This window comes from Phragmites australis, chromosome 16, assembly GCF_958298935.1.
Source record: "Phragmites australis chromosome 16, lpPhrAust1.1, whole genome shotgun sequence".
NCBI lineage: Eukaryota > Viridiplantae > Streptophyta > Magnoliopsida > Poales > Poaceae > Phragmites > Phragmites australis.
This window is the reverse complement of record NC_084936.1, coordinates 2455138-2480697: the sequence shown is the minus strand read 5'-3', so window position 1 is coordinate 2480697 and position 25560 is coordinate 2455138. Positions and strand designations below refer to the sequence as shown.

The 25560-nt window shown below is 43.7% G+C and overlaps 2 pseudogenes; both read left to right on the top strand.

Annotated features, from left to right (window-relative positions):
- The first annotated feature begins 510 nt into the window (after positions 1-510).
- On the top strand, positions 511-3738 carry LOC133896007 ((E)-beta-caryophyllene synthase-like; annotated as a pseudogene).
- A 4196-nt stretch (positions 3739-7934) lies between these two features.
- Positions 7935-10569, top strand: LOC133896097 ((E)-beta-caryophyllene synthase-like; annotated as a pseudogene).
- Positions 10570-25560: the final 14991 nt, after the last annotated feature.

The following is a 25560-nucleotide window of genomic DNA, read 5'->3' as shown; positions in this document are numbered from 1 at the left end:
TTTAAAACACATACCTTGATTCATTTTCTTTCCTCTATTTATGTGAATAATCTTCTACCATTATAACAAGTTCCTAATAAGCATGTGACTTTTCCTATTTTCAAGATGGCGTCTGGAGATGAACGCGAACTGCCTCCAACCTCTTCTCCTCAACAACAAGAGGGGTTCACTACTCAACGAGATGCTGATGCCACTTCTCAGGAGCAAACAGAAGAAACTAAAACGCAGAAGCGAAAGAGAGGTGGCCAAGGCAAAAACCAAATACCCACGGGTCACTACACCATAACTCACATCAATGAGGCAGGCGTGCCAACACAGCCTCAGCAAGCTCAAGTGGCATTCCGTAGAGCATGTGCCTCACTCAGACGGACAAGGGTCAGGATAACCTACCCAAACTGGGAGGCTGTGCCACAGAGTGAGAAAAGCTTCTTGTGGAAAAAAATTAAAGCCCAATTTGACTTTCCTGAAGGGTGCTCCTTGGAGGACGTGGAAAGATAGGCAATAGCCAAGATGGGCAAGGCGTGGAAGACCTTCAAGAGCGAGCTGTATAATACATATGTGAAGCAGGATCTCGTCCCTAATAATATTGCTTATGGGTACTTGGCGGATCAATGGGCAGAGTTTGTGGAGAGGTGCCAGTCTGAGGAATTTCAGCAACAGAATCAGGCTACCAAGATGCACCAGTTATGCAACACGCACCCCAACAGGCTCGGCACTGGTGGGTACACGCGCAAGGAGTTGGACTGGGACAAGGAGGATGAGCAGGCAACTCGGGAGAACAGCTCCACACCATTTTCACAGATCCCGGAAAGGTGGGCCCGAAACTAGTTCTGAGGAAGGGCCGTATGCTCGACCGATGGTTCCGTCACCTTCAGGAAGCCAGAAACCAAGCAAGTGGATCAAAGGATCCTGCAACTTTCAGAAGAATCCACTCAAGGATAATTCCAGCCATCTCGGAAAAAAGACATACTAACCTCGGCTTTGGGGAACAAAGAGCACCCGGGTCACACACGTTGCATAGGTGTTTCCATTCCATGGAAGTTGGGATTCCCTGACGACGCCGATTCATATAGGAGCCAAAGGAGAAACAAAACTGAGCGCGATGCAGCCGAACATGAACGGATGAGAATAGAGATTGTCACTGAGGTCAAAGCAAGGATGAAAGAACAAAACTGAGCGCGATGCAGCCGGCCACGCCGTCATCCCCATCGCCCACCACCCCCACGCTGTCGTGCTCCCTTTCCCACTCCCCTCGGTCCTATTACCGACCTCGCTACCGTCCCCGTCGCCTATCGTGCCCGTGCCTCTCACTGGCTAAATATGGGAATGCTCCCTCGCTCCCAAAAACGTTCGACCACCCTGAGCCCACCCTTTGTCCGCCCACTGGGAGCTTGGCCCCATCCGTCAGAGCTTGGCTCCGCCCTGCCCCTGCTCGATGAAAACGAGTCGCTGCTCACCACTACTCTGCCACCTTATCAAGCACCTTGACAGACCCCTCCCTGTGCCCTAAAGGGGCACCGGAGTTGGAGACGAAGGCATTGCGTGTCAATTCGGTGGTGAAACAGCAGGATCCGTGCTGAAACTTCTTGGAGGAGTGTCGCTTGACCTCGCTTCCTTCTTTCCTCAGCTCGAGCTCACTGGATCTGGTCTGGGTTCATCGGATTCGACAGGATGAGCTTGGTGGTGCTCCGAGCTCAGGTGTGAGAATGGAAAGGTCCTCGGTTCGCCAGGGATGCGCGTGGAAATGGGTGAGCAGTTTCGCACGGCACTCCTCTAGCGGATGGAGGCTCGGCTGGGGATCCTAGGCTCGGTAGCGATGAATTTGGGTGGCGTCTGTGATGGAGCTCAACGGCTATGGCACGTTGGTGTACTCTGTGTCTTGGCATGAGAGAGTGAGGGAGAGGCTAAGCAGGGCTGAGACAAGAGTGAGAGGCAGGAGACGAAGCAGGAGAGAACAGTGTTGCTACAGTTTTTCTCTCTCCGGACCCACTGTCAGCCCCTATAAACAGTACTGCTACATTGTTGCTGCAGTGATGATGTGAACTGCTTGATGACGTTGTACGATGCTGCACATCTGAGAACTCATGGGGAGAAAATACTTGACGCCATCATCACTTTCAACAAGAACCGCCTACAATCTGTGATGAAAACAAATATGGAGCCGGAGCTGGCAGAGGAGGTGAGGTTCACATTGGAGACGCTTCGGTTCAGGCGGGTAGAGAGGGTGGAGGCAAGACGCTTCATCTCAGTGTACGAGAAGAAGAAGGCGCGAGATGAGACCATACTGGAGTTTGCAAAGCTAGACTACAACATCGTGCAAGTTCTCTACTGTCAGGAGTTGAAAGAATTTACAACGTAAGTGGGCACATTGGTACAAGTTGGTAGTCATAATTTGATTACTTAATTCATACTATATATGTGCTAATCATATGTATTCGTCGATTTACAGATGGTGGAAGGATTTCCAGTCACGGACGGACCTGAGGTTTGCACGGGACAGATTGGTGGAGTTGTATTTTTGGATGATGGGAGTTGTTTATGAGCCTTATTACTCGTATTCACGGATAATGCTCACAAAATTGATGATATGCGCGTCATTGTTCGATGACCTTTATGACAACTGTAGCACCACAGAGGAGAGTAATATATTTACCACAGCCATGGAAAGGTTCGCCTAGCTCACTTCCTGAAATTAGATCACAGGTGGGATGAACAAAATTGCGCATCGGCAAATTTTACGTTTGCTTGAAATCGATGGCAGGTGGGACGAACAAGCAGCGGAGCAGTTACCAGAATACATGAAGGCACTCTTTATCAACATACTTAACACTACAAATAAAATTGAGGAGGAGTTAAAACTTCAGAAAAACAAGCATGCTCAATTAGTCAAAAAATTGGTAAGTTGCATTGCTCCAAAAGATCACACTAAGGAACACATGAAAAGTTTGTTTTAAAAATAATTTTAACGTCTTGTACATCTATCTATTTAGGTGGTTGACCCTGCCAAATTCTACCACGCTGAGGTGGAATGGCGCGATGAACACTACATACCAACTAATGTTGAAGAGCACCTCCAAATTTCAACGCGTAGCACTGTTTGTATGCAGATAACAAACCTTGCGTTCATTTCAGTTGGAGATGTGACTACTAGGGAGGATGTTGATTGGGTTTGCACATTTCCAAAAATTATCAGAGGTGTTGCTATAGTGGGGCGCGTTGCTAATGACATTATGTCACATGAGGTACCAAACCTCTCCACATATAAACTTCAATGTTGTAAAAAGCTTCTTATCACTGACACTCCTATATATGGTCGATCATTGCATTCACTAGCTGATTCCTTCCTAATTATTCCCATTTTTCCTCGAAGCGAGAACAAGCTTCAGAGCATGTGGCATCCACAGTTGAAACTTGCATGGAGCAGTACGGGGTCACAGTAGAAGAAGCCAAAGAAAAGCTTAGAGGTATAATCGAAGAAGCATGGATGGACATCGTTCAGGAATGCCTGGATCAGAGGCGTCCTATGGCGCTTTTGGAGACGGCGGTCAATGTTGCAAGAACAATGGATTTCATGTACAAGCGTGAAGATGCATACACCCTCTCATCCAATCTCAAGGACGTTATAACTTCAATGTACGTGGATTCCATTTCAGCTTGATGATCCAGTATCAAGTACTGCTTTTCAGCATAATGTCGGTCTATGTTCAGATGTCAAGGGTACACTTTTAATTACCTCCATGATCCTTAAATAATATGAGGTATTTTGTACCTTTTATATGTACATGTAATTGGGTTCCACATATACCTGGCTCTTTTATGTACGAACTTATACATAGTAGAGTGACGCTTGTTGTCTATTAGAGCTTGTGGTTATGCTAAAAAAACGTTACTGCTGTATTTCAAAAAAGAAGCTAGACATTGTTCTCAGCTGACTTCCCACAAATCTGCATCTAATTTACTTCTGGTTGACACAAAAAGTTGTCACGCCAAACACTCTGAGTACCTCATGTGCATATTGAACTGAAATATTCGGAGAAACTAAGTTGAAATGTGTCTTAGTTTATTTGTGATTGGCAAAATTGTTGTTTTGGTTTGATGATTTCTAAGTTTGTATAAGAGTGTCTATGTATTGAAATTGTAATCACGTCTTTGGTTCACGTCTAAACAAAGTTGAAGAGAAAATTGTGTTGAAAGTTTTTTCTCTGATTTCAGAAAAATTGTACACACCGGAAGTTCCGGTGTGCACACCCGAAGTTTCGATCCTCACCGGAAGGTCCGGTGCTAGAGTTTTGTGCACACCGAACCATTTTTTGTAGAGAAGAAATTTTTGGGGAAAAATGGAACTTTGAACATCGGAAGTTCCGATGATGACGTTGGACCATTTCTTGCAATGAAGAATTTTTTGGAAGGTTCTATACTGTACTGAACATCGGAAGTTCCGGTGTTAATGCCAGAAGTTGTGAGTACTCCGGAAGTTACACCGGATGTTCTGGTGAAGAGCACAGACAGTAGAGCAGGTTATACACACCGGATGTTCCGGTGTGCAGACCGGAACATCCGGTGTTCACAATTTCTGCGAGTTGTGTTGACAACTGAAGATTCTTGAGTTGGATTAATTGGAGATGATTTGGAGATATATGTTTGCTTGTCTTATGGTGTGCAAGTGATGGATGCAACTTGACGATGGACCGTGGGATCGGGGCTAAGCGGGATGCTTGGTGTCGGACGATTAAGAAGGTCGTACGAAGTCAAGGGTGATCCTAGCAGTACACGTGGAGGTCAAGAAAAGCATGGGAGATGGATGAAGTCGACGTGTTGACGAAGTCAAGCGAAAGGAAGGCCGGTGCAAGTGACAAGGCGGCCCGAGGGATTGGGAGCGAGACAGACTTGCCAGCTATCAAGATCACAAGATGGGGTCCATGTGGCATCATCGTGAAGCTTACGTCGAGGCAAAGCTGAGTTGTGAAGGAGTCGCGACCGTTCGATGGATAGAGCGGAAAATGGACCAAAATGCCCCGGTGATTGGTAGGAGGTCATTATAAGCGAGGGGTATTTTGGCAACAAGGAAACTTGGCATCCAAGGAAGCTTCTAAGGCTTATAAATAGAGGAGTAGGGCTATTGGGAAAGGGTGAGCCAGCCATTAGAGATTTGTGTGGTTGAGTTTTTAGAGAGGGGGATATGAGAGCTTAGCCTTTGTAATAGGTGATAGCTTTTTGTGAGGAAAATACTTTATAATCTGCCTAAAATAGGGCTGACCTCTTGAAGAAATAAAGCGCATATTTCATCCGATGCTTGTGTTCATCTTCTGCTAGTTTCCTTCTATTGGCTTCATTGCTTTGTTGTGAGTTTTTCCTTTCTAGATGAGATTTTCGTTTTAGTTTTTGAGCTAACATTTTTCCTCCATGTGAAGTTGTTCTTCTTGTTGCTAGAGGCATAAACTTCACATACAAATGTATATAAGTGAGTCTTGAACTCCTTTGCCTCTAAATCATTAACTTGGAGAGTTTCTTCCTCTGGTGTTCCTTTGAAGTGTTTCTTTTATGGCAATAACTCATAGATTGAGTTTCACTGGAACCTAGACTTCACATACAAACATGAGAGCTATGATTCCTTTGCATTCTTGATTGCAACTTGCTTCTCTCTAGCTTTTCTCTCCGCTCGAGTTTTGACATGCGTTGGGTGAGATAAAGAAGAAGGTCATCCGATTCGAAAGAATTTGGTAAGTCACCTATTCGCCCCCCCCCCCCCGCCCGCCCCCCTAGTTGCCATTCTCAGTCCTACACCATCCTGGACAAACCAGAAGTTCCGGCCTCCCAATCGGAAGTTCTGGTTTTGGTCACCTGACGGGCAGCACCGTTGCCATAGACGCTGCTGGGCCTTTGTCGTCACCCATGCTCGAGAGGGACCGCGTTAGAGCGTAGATGGCTGGTGGCTTGTTCTTCATCATCGTAGAGATCAAGAACGAAGAGCAATTAGGGTTGGAAAAATAGGATTAGGGCAAAAAGGATAAAAAGAGAGATAAATGTAAATTTTATTGATTCGATTGGATGTTGGTCATCTTCAATCGGACATGGCCCTTTATATTTATAGGGTGGGATGATCTTGCCCCATTTTGAGTCGAAATCTATCAAAACTCTCATTCAAATCTGACTCTATCTCTTTCTAAAATCTCAGATCCAACTTGAACTGGAAGTTCCGGTCATGCCGGCATATCCGATTCACCCTGGAATGAGGATCTCGGTTTCAACTAGAATAATTAACCCGGAAGTTCCAGCCCTAAACCGGAAATTCCGACCATGCCAGAATATCCAATTCTTCTCCAGAATGAGGATCTCGGGTTGGACAAAAAATAATTAGCCCGAAAGTTCTGATCCAAAACCAGATATTCCGGTAAAAACTTAACCGGAAGTTTGATTGACCAGCCCATGATGTCCTTGGCCCTCAAGTTGTCGTTCGGCCTGATGTTTCAGGTGACACATCGATGGGCAGGTCTTTAGGAGTTCATGGTAGAGTGTTTTTATAGGTGGATAGATTATGATTCTCGGTGGTTTCTAGTTTTGAATTCATAGTTACTTACTATCACTGTCAATTCATAAAATCGCTAATTTACTATCGATTTAAAAACTAACAATAATAACTTTTTCTGTAACAATACGACCGAATGAGTGACCTATCCTGTTCACGGAGTCGGTCTCACCAGACAGTCAAATTGTCATTCGAAGTACACAGGGTGGGAGGGACACTCAGAACAGCGCCTTGGCTTCTTTCTACCTTCACCATGCAGTGAAACGCTCAAGGATATCTTATTTTACTAGTAGGTGGGGCCAAGACTCCATGGGTCCCACCAGTCGGAAGCGGATATGGCGCTCGTGGGTGAATCCCCCAGCTGCCGCGTGCCATGCGTGCGGTCCGGATGTGCTGGCCAGATTCCTGTGTGGGCTGTGACCCTACCCCACTCACTCTCCATGACCCGCCTTGGTTCACGCACCATCTCACTAACGCTAATGCTATAGATAGTTAAACCGAAGCACAAACAATGGCTAGCAGCTATATTTGTTAGCATGTGGCTGTGAATTGACGAATGCGAAATTAACTAATGTTTATGCTTTTAGAGGACTTTGCTAGCAATACCAGGTTAGTCAAAATGCAAATTTTGTATTTTAAGATGTGGAATTATCATTGTCCGTTTTATGGAAGTGATAGCCTTATTATCAGTACCCTTATTATCATTACCGGGTGATAGCATGACCGGCAGTAATAATCTTGATTATCACCGCTAATTGTCCACTGTTGGATTAGCATGAATCAACTCTTTGTTAAAACTGGTAAAGCTATAGAATTAGGTTGGTAGCTAGCCCTTTTTATAGTTGGTACCTACCACCTAGAGTGCAATGCATGGTATCATCGTTGTGTATTGGTGAAAATTGAGTCATGGCTAGGTAATGTAATTTTGTGGTAATGCTCCCGTAGTACACCCACCGCTAGCACCACTCACCACTCTCCTGCTAATCTATGGGTCTGATGGAGCCGCCGCCGCCTCACATCCACGCCTCATCGCTACCCTGACCTCCCTCTAACACATGCATGCATTTTCAAGTAACGTGGTTTGAAATGCTATAACATCCAAACAGGACCAATGCTTTCTTCAATCTCTCGGTGACTAAGACGATAGCAAATAGTCTTTCACGTGGCTTGAGAATTGCTTTTATATAGACGATATTTCAGAGGGTTAACGTCCTAGCTACAAGGCCTACATGCATGCATGTGTTTTCTGTTGAAGCATGCATGCAGCTCCAAGACGAGGTAACACTCTCTCAGCCCATTCATCTTCGGGAAAGAAAAAAAAGTCTTCCATTCGCTCTCACTCTTCGTACTTTTAGAACCGGAGAATGGTCATCGCCTTCGCTCATCCACACAGCAGTCTTTTTTTTTATTAGTAGCGATCGACAATTCAACATGACCTTTCAATGGTATACTGATCTCTCAGAGAAAAAAGTTTGACGCTGAAGAGTAAACTGATGCATGCATGGCTCCCTCTGAGTCCGTAATGGACGTTGTGCGCGCGCGCGTCTATATAAAGCCAGCGAACCCAGCCATCTTCTTCAACCCATCCACCGCCCTCGAGCTCAGGCATCGATCATCCAGCGCTAGCTAGCATCCTAGCAACCTGCGCGATCAACCCCAGCCGTAGCTATGGCGACCACCACCACCCACGGCCCCATCGCTCTGGCCTCGCAATCGACGAAGCAGGACGTGCAGCACAATCCACGGCCGTACACCCCGAGCCCCTGGGGCGACTTCTTCCTCACCCACCAGCCGTGCACGCCGGCAGAGCTCCTGTCCATGAAGGAGAAGGTGAGGCGGATCTTGCTGGACGCCGCAGCCTCCTCCGACCTGGCGCGGAAGCTGGACCTCGTCGACGCGCTGCAGCGGCTCGGAGTCGATTACCACTACAAGAAGGAGATCGACGAGCTGCTTCGTGCCGTCTACGATGACAAGGATGGAGCTTCTGACAAGTCACCTCGCTGAGGTTCTACTTGCTCAGGAAGCATGGGTACACCGTCTGTTCTGGTAAGTTCAGCCAAAAAAAAAACTCAGTCCAAAGCACTAGTAAAATATTTTCTTTCATTTTCTATTTTGTAATTTTGAGTAGCGCTAACACGAATGTTCAATTATATGTGCAGATGTGTTTCTTAAGTTCAGAGATGAGCAAGGAGACATTTCAAGTGATGATGTTAACTGCTTGATGACGTTGTACGATGCTGCACATCTGAGAACTCACGGGGAGAAAATACTTGACGCCATCATCACTTTCAACAAGAACCGCCTCCAGACCGTGATGAAAACAAATTTGGATCCGGAGCTGGCAGAGGAGGTGAGGTTCACATTGGAGACGCCTCGGTTCAGGCGGGTAGAGAGGGTGGAAGCAGGACGCTTCATCTCGGTGTACGAGAAGAAGGTGGCGCGAGATGAGACCATACTAGAGTTTGCAAAGCTGGACTACAACATCGTGCAAGTTCTCTACTGTCAGGAGTTGAAAGAACTTACAACGTAAGTGGGCACATTGGTATAAGTTGGTAGTCATAATTTGATTACTTAATTCATACTATATATGTGCTAATCATATGTATTCGTCGATTTACAGATGGTGGAAGGATTTCCAGTCACAGACGGACCTGAGGTTTGCGCGGGACAGATTGGTGGAGATACATTTTTGGATGATGGGGGTTGTTTATGAGCCTTATTACTCATATTCACGGATAATGCTCACAAAGTTGATCATATTTGTGTCATTGTTCGATGACCTCTATGACAACTATAGCACCACAGAGGAGAGCAACATCTTCACTACAGCCATAGAAAGGTTGGCCTAGCTCACTTACTAATATTAAATCAAAGGTGGAATGACCAAAATTTACGCATCACACAAAATCTAACTTTACTTGAAATCGATGATATAGGTGGGATGAGAAGGCCGCAGAGAAATTCCCAGCATACTTGAAGGCGTTATACAACAATATACTTGGCACAACAGATGAGATAGTGGAAGAGTTAAAACATCAGAATAACAAGCATGCTGAAATTGTCAGAAAACTGGTAAGTCGCTAAGAAGATCACACCAAGAATATCACAACATGAAAAGTTTGGTTTTAAGTTATTTTAACATCTGGTACATCTTTATATTCAGGTAATTGACGTCGTCAAATACTTCAATGCTGAGGTCAAATGGCGTGATGAACACTACGTACCAGCAGATATTGAGGAGCATCTACAAGTTTCTGTGGGAACCAGTGCTTGTATGCATATCACCAACCTTGCCTTCATTTCAATGGGAGACGTGACTACTAGGGAGGCGGTTGAGTGGGCTTTCACCTATCCGAAAATTATCAGAGGTGCTTGTATTATCGGACGCATTGGTAACGACATGGTGTCACATGAGGTAGATACCAACTCTATCTCCACATATAGATTTAAACATTGTAAACATTATCCTCACGGTTCCTTTCTTTTTCGTGAAGCGAGAACAAGCTTCGGAGCATGTGGTATCCACTGTGCAAACTTGCATAAAGCAGTATGGGGTCACAGTAGAGGAAGCTAATGAAAAGCTTAGAGTAATAATCGAGAAAGCATGGATGGACATCATCCAGGAATGCCTCGATCAAAAACATCCTATGGTACTTTTGGAGAAGGCAGTCAACCTTGCACGAACAATGGATTTCATGTACAAGCGCGAAGATGCATACACACTCTCATTCAGCCTCAAGGACACTATAACTTCTGTGTACGTGAATTTCGCGTGAGTTGTATGATCCAGTGTCAAGCATGGCTTTTCGGCATATTGTCTGACTAAGTTCAGATGTCTAGGGTATACTACTTTACCTCCATGGACCTAAAATAATATGAGGTGTGTTGTACCTCTTACCATATATATGTAATTGGGTCTCAAATATAGCCTCTCCGGTTTGTTTCTGTACGAATAGACACGGTAGAGGGAGTCTTGTTGTCTATTAGAGCTCCCAAACAGTTACTACAGTTTTTGAAGTAATAAAGAAGACATTGTTCTCGGATGATTTGTCTCATATCTGCTTCTGATTTAACTGTACAATACTCCTTCTGTCTCAAAATATACCCGTAGTTTGACTTGGCATGGTGTCAATATTAAGTTTTGATCATTAATTTCTCTTATAAGTATAATGCTAAAAAATCAAAATCAAAATCATATGAAAAACTTTAAAATCCGAATCCAACGATTCAATTTTTGCATCACAAAGTTTACATATCGTTCAACTAACTGTTATCAAAATTTACAAAGGTTGAGTCTTAAAATGTGTGCACGACTTATAAAAATATTGGAGGGAGTATATATTTGTATGGGGAGAACAACCAGCACAAATCAAAGTAAGACCAATAAAAGTACAAATTATTGGCCAGTGGCAATGCTGAGAGCCTGGTTACGCTAGGGTGTTAGTGGACTTGATACATAAGAATTGCAGGTCCCTCCCAGTTTCCTATTCCCCCAGAGAACGATGTCAGGACACTTGGGGGGACCGTCCACTCCATCATCCAATGGCCGAAGATGTTCATAACACTAGTTGCACCTCAACCGCCTCCACGGCCTCTGTCTCCAGTACGCGACGTCAGCGACTTCTCTTTTCGTCGTGCTCCGCCGAAGGGCAAATCTTCTTCTGCACCACATAAGCAACAACAAGTATCCAACAAAACTTGCCAACAGTTCACCAAAATGGCACCTCCTGGAAAGCGCAGAGCCAACAAACAGAAGGACAGGAGTAGGGAGGTAGAACAAGAACATCTGTCAAACACCTATGTGTCTGGCGAGCCGTTAGTCAGCAAGAAAGCATTAGAGCAATTGGGTTGGGCAAGTACAATTCTTCACGACCTATACCTTAAGAGGTTCCATCAGGAGAAACATCTTTCTCCTTGTTTCAATGCCAAGTACCAGCGGCAACATTTCTTGCAACCAGCTGGACACTTCATCGTGACCTTCGATGATTTATTCCTCCTCTACCATCTTGACAAGCTGGATGTCGGTCTATGGAGATGCTAAACACAATAAATATTACTAATCGTGGTCTATGCTTAATGAACTGCCTAACTCATTGATACGTTCATTCATCTACATTACTCTTATGTGTAGACTTATGATTCAAGAAGCCAGGAGAGAGAATCCGAGAATTGAATTTCTCGACCCACAGGTCGCATGTGGGTCAACAATCACTTGGTCTGTGGGGGAGGTCGAGAAATACGTCGCAGAGTCCATGGTATTCTTCTACCGTACAACTACCGAGACCATTGGATGCTAGTTTGTATCTTTACACACAATCAACACTGCATATACCTCGACTCGATTTACTACGACAAAGAGAGGTATTCAGATCTGACAGACTTGTTGACAAGGGCGTTCACAAAGTATGTTTCGATAGGCGGGATTGTATGGAAAGATAAACTCTGGATTCTACTATTCATCAGACATTTTTCTTTTTTTTTTTACTTTGTTGATAGTTTGTAAATTTCATAGTTAATTCATATGAACTCCAAAAATTATGAGATCAGTTGTTTCAGGTTCGTATGAGTATGTCCTACATATTAAAAATGTTATAACTCAATATAATACTTTTGTCTATTATTAGAGCGAGTCTTGTCTATTATTAGAGCTCCAAAACAGTTACTACAATTTTCAAATTAATAAAGAAACCATTGTTCTGAGATGATTTATCTCATACATGCTAGCTTCTGATTTAACTGTACAATATTGCTTCTGTTTTTTCAAAATATAACCCTTAGTTTGACTTGGCATGGTGTCAATATTAAGTTTTGATCATTAATTTCTCTTATAAGTATAATGCTAAACAATAAAAATCAAAATCATATGAAAAACTTTAAAATCCGAATCCAACGATTCAATTTTTGCATCACAAAGTTTACATATCATTCAACTAACTGTTATCAAAATTTACAAAGGTTGAGCCAACAAACAGAAGGATAGGAGTAGGGAGGTAGAACAAGAACATCTCTCAAACACCTATGTGTCTGGCGAGCCGTTAGTCACCAAGAAAGCATTAGAGCAATTGGGCTGGGCAAGTACAATTCTGCACGACCTATACCTTAAGAGGTTCCATCAGGAGAAACATCTTTCTCCTTGTTTCAGTGCCAAGTACCAACGGCAACATTTCTTGCAACCAGCTGGACACTTCATCGTGACCTTCGATGATTTATTCCTCCTCTACCATCTTGACAAGCTGGACGTCGGTCTATGGAGATGCTAGACACAGTAAATATTACTAATCGTGGTCTATGCTTAATGAACCGCCTAACTCTTTGATACGTTCATTCATCTACATTACTCTTATGTGTAGACTTATGATTCAAGAAGCCAGGAGAGAGAATCCGAGAATTGATGATTTCGTCAATCTCTCACTACTACGGAAATGATTTGATAAAACACCCCTATACAGACGGTTCTGTGGAACCATTTGTGCAAAAATTATTACAGACTTCTCTAAACAAGAACCATCTATGATAACGAGTAGACCCCTCCAGAAGGGGTGGGACACTTTTAGTACAGCCTCAATTCCTGTTGTGAACTATCTATATTAATATTATAGACGGCTCTAATTACGAGTCGTCTGTAATAAAACCAGTATTACAGATGGCTCGTAATTAGAGCCGTCTGTAATATTAATACAAATAGTTCCTAAGAGGAATTGAGGTTGTACTAAAAGTGTCCCACCCCTCCCGGAGGGGTCTACTCATTATCACATATGGTTCTTGTTTAGAGCCAATTATCACGATCTCAACCCGATTAACACCAAGTAACTCCTATCAGCAATGTAAAACCTCACTCGATACAAGTGAACGGATACAAATTGAGAAGAGACAGAGATGTAGACAGGAAATTGAAGCAATTGGGATTAGAAGCAAGCAAAGGGGATTAGAGCATAGGATGGGGAGGAAGAAGCCAACGCTTCTTTTCTTCTGTCCTTCGTTGATGTGACCAGCGACTGCAATGACCGCTTGCGATGTTGCCGTTTGGGCCCAACATGGAACGGCTAATGTGAGTCTTGGTGGAGAGGGTGGCTTCTACTTTTGGAGCAGCAGCAGCTATGATGTGACCAGCGACTGCAATGACCGCCGGCAACGACATAGTTGCGGCACCGATGTCACTGCTAGGTCATATCGTCGAACACTTGGTGGGGCAGGGTGTCGATGGTGGCATCCATCCGGTGTCACTCCTTCTGTCGAGGAAGCAGCACAAGCGGTGTCGAACACTTTGGTGGTTGCAGATGAAGTCACGGACCTTATCATGCTTGCGTTGTCGGCGGAACATATCATCGAACATAAATGGGTACACTTTTTATACCAGAGCACGGGATAGTAAGAGCACGATACAGAACAGCGGTGTGCACATAGATGCCTTGTAGGACAAACGTCTTGGGGTCTGTGCGTACTATGGGTACATAGAAGAGATTTAGGAACTCGACTATGTATGTTTCAAGATCCCCTCTTTCGGTGCCGTTGGGTCGCACTCTCAAGTGTTAAGGTAGACAAGTACGGAATCACTACTGTCGACCTCGAATGTGTTGCATACAAAGACGAACCATTGTACTCGCCAAGCAAGTTGTCCGGATCTTTTATGTGCAAGACCCAGCAAATCCAAAGCTTAACGTAGTCCTTCAGGGAAAAAGAAGGATTGTCGGAGTTGAGAATGTCGTGGACAAAGAAGAGTACAATCAATTTGATGAGTACCCTCTTGGAGATGGCATCGCCATTAACGAAGAACAACTTCCGACCGGGGCCACTTGCTATCTACACGTCGATAATCAAGAAGGGCTTATTGTTAATGCTGTATGTTGTCACTCGATTATTATGTACCTATATATTGCAGTGTAAAATGTAACAATGAATTAGTTATGATTTTACTTAAAAATTTCATCTCATTAATTTGGAGTTCGTATGAATTAGTTATGATGAGTATCCACACCATGTGATACTACAGATTTAATCATAAATTTACATATAAATTTCTTCTCATTTGGAATTTGTATGGATTATTTATGATTTTTGCAAGCTTCAATGTTTTGCTGGAAAATCAATAGTACATATGGTTCATAGTTATGACCTGTCTGTACTAATGGTAGTTGTACAGACGGCTCGAAGTTATAAGCTGTCTATACTATTTTTACAGACAGATTTTATTAAAAAGTCGTTTGTACTAATACCATTAGTACAGACGGCTCGTATTTATGACACGTTTGTACAAATGTGGCTATAAATAATGTTTCGTCCAACCCGCGCCCACCAAGTGTAACCCTAGCCGCTCGTCTCCCTCATCACCCCAGCGACTCCTCCCCGATGACGTCCTCCTCGCGACTCCTCCCCGGCGGCTCCCTCCTGACAACCTCCATCCCCGGTGGCCCCCTCCCGGTGATCTCTATCCCCGGCAGCTCCTCCATCCCCATCACCCTCGTCCCTCCGCAGCGGCTCCTCCCGGGTGAGCTCCCTCCCCGGCGGCCCTCGTCCCTCCCCGGCGACCTCCCTCCTCGGCGAGCCACTGGTACAACCTTCACGCATTTCCTCTGTGGTGATCCAGTCGGCCTCCGAGTCGCGACCGTTGAGATGGTGGCAATGTGATTTGTGTTAGCTGGCTGTTCTTTTGTGATGGTGATCCGGCCGATGCTTCTTGCGCCGCGTCCGTGGTGATGGCCGGCTGTTGTGATTTGTGGTGGTGCTGTGTTGTTGGTTTGTATTCAGGCCGGCTATTCTTGTGATAGTGATCTAGCCGGTGTTGTGCTGTTGGTTTATATTCAGGCCAGATGGTTACGCTCTTTGATGAATGTTGCTGTTTAAAGTCTTGCATATATGTGTTCAATTGGGCATGTATTACAACAGTTTGCTCGATGATAAAATACATTTGATGAGAATGGGCATGTTTCTGAGTAGACTAGCGTAGACCTGTAATTTTGCTAGTTCTGTGATATTCTCAGCTTGCACCTGGAGATAGCTCGGTGTGTTTTTCTCGATGTGTTTTGGCTCTGTGATGAGATGCTTGCACTTGGAGATAGCTTGGTTAACCTATTAGATGCTTGGTACATAGGTGCTTGAGAGCAAAATCAGGTTCTAGTTGCTAGGTAAAATCTTAGAAACACTGCTATTTCTATGATGTATTTACTAGAATAATTAGGGAGCAAAACTCTTAAAGTTCTGGGGCCAATTGTTGATCATTTTCTGAGAGCACTCATATTCATTTTCCCCTAATTGGTATATGGTACTGATATGTGTATTGATCTGTGTTATTGTAGTTTGACAAGTTGGTCATTTTCTTACCTTCCTTGTGTTCCAAGGACATGCGTATTGATCTGTGTTATTCTAGTTTGACAAGTTGGTCATGCATCTCAATTTTGTTTTACATGATACCCTTCATCGATTGTTGTTTATACATGGCCACTAAACTATGAGTTATTGCATGTGTTATGCATGTATGACTGCTCTAATATTTATGTGCAATATTGTTTCCATATTTCTATGATGAAAATTGGTTACACAAAAATGAACTCATTGGGACCCTGGTCTCATCCTTGTTGCTTCTTTAGCAGGACAACCATAGTTTGGTATATCGAATTCATGCATCCATGGTCATTGGGATTGGAAAAAAACTTGCTGCAATATAAATAGAAATTTGAACTTTCATATAGATAATTTTTTCTTTTAGTTGGTGTCACAGACTATGTTATCTTTGAGTATTGTTCAACTCAACAATATATGTAATTTCTCTTCTGATTGTTAATATCTACTTGCATCCTATACATTTCGATCAAAAGTTTGTTTAGGCATGTTATGTCTTGGTAGTGCTTGACTGTCCATTGAGATATTTCCATAGTGCTTCATTATTTCCTTTAGGTAAGTCTATTAGCCAATCAATTGGCCCGGTAATCTCAGTAGGAATTAGGTAAGTCTATTAGCCAACCAATTTGCCATGTAATATTGGCCCTGTGAGCCTATACACTAACAGAGAAAAATTAAACAGGAAATTAGCAATATCTTAGCACACATAGCATGAGCTTAAGTTATGGATTTGTTAATTTTTTGAGATAAGATGACTTTACATCAAAGTTAGATTTAACTAGTACCAAATCTAATACACATGTTAAATTTAATTGATTTAAAACACATACCTTGATTCATTTTCTTTCCTCTATTTCTGTGAATAATCTTCTACCATTATAACAAGTTCCTAATAAGCATGTGACTTTTCAAGATGGCGTCTGGAGATGAACGCGAACTGCCTCCAACCTCTTCTCCTCAACAACAAGAGGGGCTCACTACTCAACGAGATGTTGATGCCACTTCTCAGGAGCAAACAGAAGAAACTCAAACGCAGAAGTGAAACCGAGGTGGCCGAGGCAAAAACCAAATACCCACGGGTCACTACACTATAACTCACGTCAATGAGGCAGGTGTGCCAACACAATCTCAGCAAGCTCAGGTGGCATTCTGTAGAGCATGTGCCTCACTCAGACGGATAAGGGTCAGGATAACCTACCCAAACTGGAAGGTTATGCCACAGAGCAAGAAAAGCTTCTTGTGGAAAAAAATTAAAGCTCAATTTGACTTTCCTGAAGGGTGCTCCTTGGAGGACGTGGAAAGACAGGCAATAGCCAAGATGGGCAAGGCGTGGAAGACCTTCAAGAGCGAGCTGTATAATACATATGTGAAGCAGGATCTTGTCCCTAATAATATTGCTTATGGGTACTTGACGGATCAATGGGCAGAGTTTGTGGAGAGGTGCCGTATGCTCGACCGATGGTTCCGTCACCTTCAAGAAGACAGAAACCAAGCAAGTGGATCAAAGGATCCTGTAACTTTCGGAAGAATCCACTCAAGGATCATTCCAGCCATCTCTGAAAAAATACATACTAACCTCGGCTTTGAGGAACAAAGAGCACCCGGGTCACACACGTGGCATAGGTGTTTCCATTCCATGGAAGTTGGGATTCCCTGACGACGTCAATTCATATAGGAGCCAAAGGAGAAACAAAACTGAGCACGATGCAGCCGAACGTGAACGGATGAGAATAGAGATTGTCACTGAGGTCGAAGCAAGGATGAAAGAACAAAACTGAGCGCGATGCAGCCGACCACGCCGCCATCTCTATCGCCCACCACCCTCACACTGTCGTGCTCCCTTTCCCACTCCCCTCAGTCCTATTATCGACCTCGCTACCGTCCCCATCGCCTACCGCGCCCGTGCCTCTCACTGGCTAAATATGGGGAATGCTCCCTCGCTCCCAAAAACGTTCGACCACCCCGGGCCCACCCTTCGTTCGCCCACCGGGAGCTTGGCCCTATCCGTCAGAGCTCGGCTCCGCCCTGCCCCTACTCGACGAAAATGAGTCGCTGCTCACCACTGCTCTGCCACCTTATCGAGCACCTTGACGGACCCCTCCCTGTGCCCGAAAGGGGCACCAGAGTTGGAGAAGAAGTCATTGCGTGTCGATTCGGTGGTGAAACAGCAGGATCCGTGCTGAAACTTCTTGGAGGAGTGTCGCTTGACCTTGCTTCCTTCTTTCCTCAGCTCGGGCTCACTGGATCTGGTCTGGGTTCATCGGATTCGATAGGATGAGCTCGGTGGTGCTCCGAGCTCAGGTGTGAGGATGGAAAGGTCCTCGGTTCGCCAGGGACGCGCGTGGAAATAGGTGAGTAGCTTCGCACGGCACTCCTCTAGCGAATGGAGGCTCGGCTGAGGATCCCAGGCTCGGTAGCGATGAATTTGGGTGGCGTCTGTGATGGAGCTCAGCGGCTATGGCACGTCGGTGTACTCTGTGTCTTGGCATGAGAGAGTGAGGAAGAGGCTAAGCAGGGTTGAGCCAAGAGTGAGAGGCAGGAAACGAAGCAGGAGAGAATAGTGTTGCTACAGTTTTTTCCTCCCTCCGGACCCACTGTCAGCCCTATAAACAGTACTACTACACTGTTGCGTACTACTACAGTACTCGGCTACATTACTCACCCTCCGCAACACTGTAGCACTACTGTGCGGTACTGTATCACCGGGTAGAGACCGATTTTCAGTGGTATAGTATTTTTGTGAGGTACTGTAGCACTGAATAGTGGCACTGCTGGAGTTGGCCTTAGTTAAGGTTACCGCAATTGACTTGCCAACACACATCCACCTCGGGTTATGTGCAAACCTCATGAAGGAAAGGGTCATGTGTCTTAACGTACATAACCCTTGAGAACGGTCAACGCCTTGAATTTTTTTAATAATACTCTTATTAGAAAATTGAAAAAAATATTCAAAATCTGAAATTTGCAAAAAATATGTGCTTATCGCCACGCAGAGTGACGACTAGGGACCTGTTGACACTCTGTGTGCCGACAGCCTACATGGCTTGACGTGGCAGTGGGCCATGGAGCCTGTGCCGACAGGTCCCTGGGTTCCTGCAAACAGGTATGTATGTCGACAGCGATATTGAAGTCGACAGGCCTGTCGGCAAGCGGTGTGCTGAAATGTATTGGCACACCAAACTTTTTTTAATTTAGTTACTTTTTTGTGTTGAACTATTTTTTATGTGAACAAAAAAATTAATGGAAAATTGCGGTGGAATACGACGCAATGACATAATATTGAAATGTTAAATTATTCGACAAGAGCAATTGAATACTGCAATTTTATTCACACAAACCTCAGACGAACTACACATCGAATCCAACAACAATAATGGCATGTGCGGTACAATTGGTGAAAATTTACTCATGGCTAGGTAATGTAATTTTGTGGTAATGCTCCCGTAGTACACCCACCGCTAGCACCACTCACCACCCTCCTACTAATCTATGGGTCTGATGGAGCCGTTGCCACCTCACATCCACGCCTCATCACTGCCCTGACCTCCCTCTAAGTTCCAGGGCACATGAACTATGGGTTGTAACCCCAAAACGTTAGAACTAAACCTTACAAGCTCGTTGGAGCAAACGAAGACGAGTGCAAAAAAAATGAGGGATAGAGGAGAGAAACAATCGAGTACACAGTATAGCAGATTAGGTTTTATTGGGCATAATAAACAATCTATAATTAAGTGTTAGGATTTCGCATGATATCTATGATAGTAAACTTTGGAACAACTAGACTCTAATTAACTAGCGCATGCATTCTAACCCGTAGTCATATGATAATAGCTCCCCACATGGTGAGTACGTAAGGAGAAATACGATGTCCTGTTGAGTGATAACATCTTTGCACCCTGCAAACAAGTAGCTATGAAATCAAAATTGGAACTGGCTCAATTCGTAGAGTTACAACCCTTTTGCATAATTCGCCTCCGCTCTCGATCACGATCACATAATCTAACTATAGCCATTTTCAATAGATATGCATGAATTAGACAAAATTAAATCTCTTTAGCTTGCTATGCTAATCATTTGTTTACCTCATCAAGTCCAAACTCGAACTACTATATACATCTCGTGATGCAGAGGCTTCTTCAGCCCCTTGAGCAAATTGATCTAGCATTGCACGATATCGTGCCTCACCCTCCTTCTCCATGTTGTCCATGGTCGCCTCACAGTAGAAGCTCACCGGGATTGACGGCTCTGATGCCAATTATCGCGATCTCAACCTGATTAACACCAAGTAACTCCGATCAGCAATGTAAAACCTCACTAGATACAAGTGTACGGATACAAATTGAGAAGAGACAGAGATGTAGACAGGAAATTGAAGCATTTGGGATTAGAAGCAAGCAAAGGGGATTGAGGTTAGAGCATAGGATGGGGAGGAAGAAGCCAACGCTTCTTTTCTTCTGTCCTTCGTTGATGTGACCAGCGACTGCAATGACCGCTTGCGATGTTGCCGTTTGGGCCCAACATGGACGGCTAATGTGCGTCTTGGTGGAGAGGGTGGCTTCTACTTTTGGAGCAGCAGCAGCTATGATGTGACCAGCGACTGCAATGACCGCCGGCAACGACATAGTTGCGGCACCGATGTCACTGCTGGGTCATATCGTCGAACACTTGGTGGGGCAGGGTGTCGATGGTGGCATCCATCCGGTGTGACTGCTTCTGTCGAGGAAGCAGCACCTGCGGTGTTGAACACTTTTTGGCATATTGTCTGACTAAGTTCAGATGTCTACGGTATACTACTTTACCTCCATGGACCTAAAATAATATGAGGTGTGTTGTACCTCACGGTTCCTTTCTTTTTCTTGAAGCGAGAACAAGCTTCGGAGCATATGGTATCCACTGTGCAAACTTGCATAAAGCAGTATGTGGTCACAGTAGAGGAAGCTAATGAAAAGCTTAGAGTAATAATCGAGAAAGCATGGATGGACATCATCCGGAATGCCTCTATCAAAAACATCCTATGGTACTTTTGGAGAAGGCAGTCGACCTTGCACGAACAATTGATTTCATGTACAAGCGCGAAGATGCGTACGGGAAGTTCGCGTGAGTTGTAAGATCCAGCGTCAAGTATGGCTTTTTGGCATATTGTCTGACTAAGTTCAGATGTCTAGGGTATACTACTTTACCTCCATGGACCTAAAATAATATGAGGTGTGTTGTATCTCTTACCATATATATGTAATTGGGTCGCAAATATAGACTCTCCGGTTTGTTTCTGTACGAATATACAGGGTAGAGCGAGTCTTGTCTATTATTAGAGCTCCAAAACAGTTACTACAATTTTCAAATTAATAAAGAAACCATTGTTCTGAGATGATTTATCTCATACATGCTAGCTTCTGATTTAACTGTACAATATTGCTTCTGTTTTTTCAAAATATAACCCGTAGTTTGACTTAGCATGGTCTTCAAAATTAAGCTTTGACCATTAATTTCTCTTGTAAGTATATTGCTCAAAACAATAAAAATCATAATCATATGAAAAACTTTAAAATCCAAAACCAATGAAACCATTTTTGTATCACAAAGTTTACATGTGGTTTGACTAATTTTTACCATAATTTACAAAGGTGAAATCTTGAAATATGTGCGCGAGTTATAAAAATATTGGAGGGAGTATATATTTTTATGGACAGAGCAGCCAACACAAATCGTGCTATGTCAAGTACTTATCTTGACCACTCTACTCTCATCGGCCTACTTATAAAATCAATTAAATATTCATAGAAGCAATTGAGGCTTCGATAGCTATTGGGTTACTTACTCCCTTTATCTAAAAAAGCTATTGGGTTACTTTTTAAAAACACTTCTACTTTCCTACTTTTTGATGCCACAAATAGCTGAAAGCATATCATTTATACTATATATGGTATAAAAATCTTGCTCAAGTCGATAAATATTCATGTGACTAACCGGACTTTGTAGCTGAGCGCTGGTATCCCACAAAAGTAGAGCTGACTCATGGAACCTCTAAGTGATAGTTAGTGCAACGTGTTCCCGTCTATTAAGGATCAAACTTCAAATTTACTCCTGGTGTGTTTTACTATAGCAAAAAAATTTCAGTGATAGATGATGTATCTGTCGACAATGATCCTATGATAACTTCGTCAATCTTTAAACTTTCTCATAATCTCTAAATTCTGCATCTCCGGTCTTCGGTAGGTGATGTATGAGTTCGTGTATATGGTGGGTTGAATATGTGCGTTTGTGAGCGTTTCGTATATAGAAAGTTCGTACCTGTACCATTATCGATCGTCTGTAGGTAATGCAGTAGGAAACCGCAATGTGTCCCGAGAGTATATAAAGGGTTCATGGGGATTAGCACTAAGCAGAGCTAGCTATTAATAATAATCCATTAAAGAAACGTGCTCTATTTTTATAGCTTTATCCTAAAGAAAGGACTCAAAGGAAACAGGAGAACAATACTTTTCTAGATCACTAGTTGCAAGTACGATAACAAGTACTAGTACTACTATAGATCACTGTCGTCGTGGTAGCCTAATTATGAAATAAATTATTTTTTTTGTGGAAACTAAAATCAATTCATGCGTAGGAGCAATCGAGGCTTCGCGAGCTGCAGGTGGAAACAGATCGAATATAAATCGAAAGCTACCTTATCAAGAGTCTCCAGTGCAAGAGATAGATAGGAAGATACGTACACTGGGTTAGCTAGGAGAAAATGACACGATCGAAGAAGATTAGTGAATTGAGATTCAGAGACCTGCACACTTTCAATATGGCATGCTGAGGCAGGCATATCGTTTGTTACTTGACCCCATTCACTTTGTGCTAGGATCCTAAAGTCTCGGTATTTCCCAGATGGAAATTTTCTCAGGGCTAACATCTCGGCCGGGTATTTCATATACATGGTGTAGCATTCTTAAAGGCGTGCATTTGGTTAAGCAAGAAATAATATGATGTGTCGGAAATGGAGAATCAATATATATATGGAATAACCCATGGCTCCCTCGAGGGGTAACCCCGCCAGCTACACATAGGGATCAATGCATCCTTCATCAAGTTTCGAAATTGATTGATTTAATTATGGCTGGATAGGACTCGGAGTTGGTAAACTCAATCTTTTTGTCTAAGTGCAGCAGAATGTATATTGTCAATCCCGGTAAAGGAACAATTTCCAGGACATGCCTGCATCACACTTGATGCTAAAGGCTTGTTCTATGTTAAACCAGCTTATAAAATGGGAATCCAACTACAAGAACAATGTCTGCGGAGATATACTGCGACTTCGGAAGGAGATAAAAGTATCAAATCGATTTGGACAAAAATATGAGAGATGCCAGTGCCAAACAAAGTGAAGATGCTTATATGGCGACTTTGACACAACAATATGTGCGCCTTTACGCACTAGATTGGCTCATCGAGGCATCGATGTTGACAAGAAATGTCTAGTACGTTGCAGATTGGATGAAGGTTGGGTAGTCTATTCTTAAAATGCAAATGGGTGAAAGAAGCATGGAGAACAGAAAATATGGAGGAAGTTCAACTGAAGCTGATAGATTGGCAATCGGCGAAATAAATGTTTAGAACCGTACGGACTCTAGAGCCAGCAATACAAATGAAAACTTGCACTCTGTTGTGGATCTGGTGGTCAGCAAGAAACAAAATAATGTCGGGAGAGAGGTAGGAATAATGATGTGATTAGCCATTGTATTGCCTATCTTTTGTCAGATTTTCACTAGCTGAAAAAGAATAGTCTGAGTCCAACCGAGAAATTACGTATTGAAGTGGACCTGTCTCGAGTCCTATTAGAATTAGAGTCCAATATTTAGGAGTTTTTGGTTCTTTATATACGGGAGGAGACCCCTCATTGTAACCTACAGAAGAACAGATAAATAAAGAATAGATAGTTTTTCCCCTACGCTTGTGTCTTCTTTGCAATTGTTCTCTAGAGGGATTACTGAACTACACCCGGTAGCAGCGGTTTCTCAACACGTTATCAGCACGAAGCTCTGCCAGAGATCAAGCTAGAGGAAAGAATCTGCCTACGACCGATCTGCACTGCATCGACATCGTCGCCAAGCGGGCAGGTCTTTGGCCTAGCCTATATGCCCTACGCGGCACGAATTATTCGCAAGAATTGAAAGGTACGATCGATTTTGTATATACCCTAGCCACTACTGTTTTGCGTCAAAATAGATCTGAAATCGTATCGCATGACAGTAGTAAATTCATATGAACAGTAGCGAGTACCATATGAATCGTCGCTATGTAGAATCGAATTATGAACCGTAACTAGCACGATATGAATATGCTACAGTTTGTCGTTACTACTATAAATTGGCTACTATTTTCGATCTATCCTATGCTATGTAGTAGATCGATTCTCTGGCCCGAAGCCGATCTGCAAAATTTGCTCGATGGCCGGCAGCCGCACAGACGCGCCACCCGCAAGCGTCCGCCAGCTTCCTCTCTGGTTTTCCGCGGAGCCATCCCGTAGACGCGCTGCCCTGGTTTTCGCGTGTCATCCGCGTGCTGAAGTCCTGCCAGCCGAAGCCCCCCTGCTGCAGCGCATGTACTGCTATTGGCCAACGTCGCTGATGTGCTGGCTGCTACCCTGACGCGCGTGCCAACCAAGCCACCTGTTGCACGCGCTGCCGCGCCCCTGTGCAGATTGAAAAAAAAGGGAGAAAAGGCCTGGCTACCGTGCGCCCTTGTGCTGCCTGCCTGCACACCATCCTCTGTTGATGTGCCGCCGTTGGCCAGATGGCCTGCAGCCTGCCGCGTGAAAGAAAAAGGAAGCAGGCCATGCAAGTAACGATTGCATGCAAGCAATAAAGCACATGAAGATTCATGCTTCCCTGCTCCTGATGTGTCTGTATGCATGGCGCATTGCAGAGCACGCCAAGCCATGCAGGCTGGATGGTTGCAAATCCCATGGCTGCAATGACTAAAAAAAAAGGAAAAAAGAAAGAAAAAACTTGCATTTAGCCCCCCGGATTTTCCAACATTTAAGCGCAGTATCTGAATTTTGCATTTAGGCCCCTGGTTGTTCTGAAAATTATCCGGAGGCTCTGATTTTACAAATTAGACCCTGTGGTTTCTGAAAATTACGCAAATTTTTGGAATTTTGCGTATAAACCCTCAGGCTTATGGAGAATCTTGAAAATACTTTTCCTACTCGAAAGTATCTCTAGAATTTAAATTTTGCACATGTTTTAGCCATTATGCAGTATTTATTTCTATGTTATTTTGCTGTTTAAATTGCCTGTTATGCGTTTAAATTCAGTAAAATTCACATAATAACATAGAAAATATCGAAAAATTGCAGCAATCCAATTTAGCAACATGAAGCAACTTTACTGGTAGTAATACTTGCATCATTTAAATATGTAAATGGCTGGCATCACGAACAAGAAGTTCGCTGAGCTAAGTGCTGATGGCCGCAACTATCTCACTTGGGCATCGGATGTTCGGATTGTACTAGGAGCAAAAAGGCTTCGCGCTGCAATTGGCCTAGGACCAAGTAGTACAATTGTTCCCACGGAGGATGAGAATGATCAGGCACTTTATTTTCTCCGCCATCATCTTTCTCCCACTTTGAAGGATGAGTACATGGCAATGACCAGCACTAAGGCACTATGTGACGCATTGCAGGAGCGTTTTGAGCGTCTTAAGTACACCAT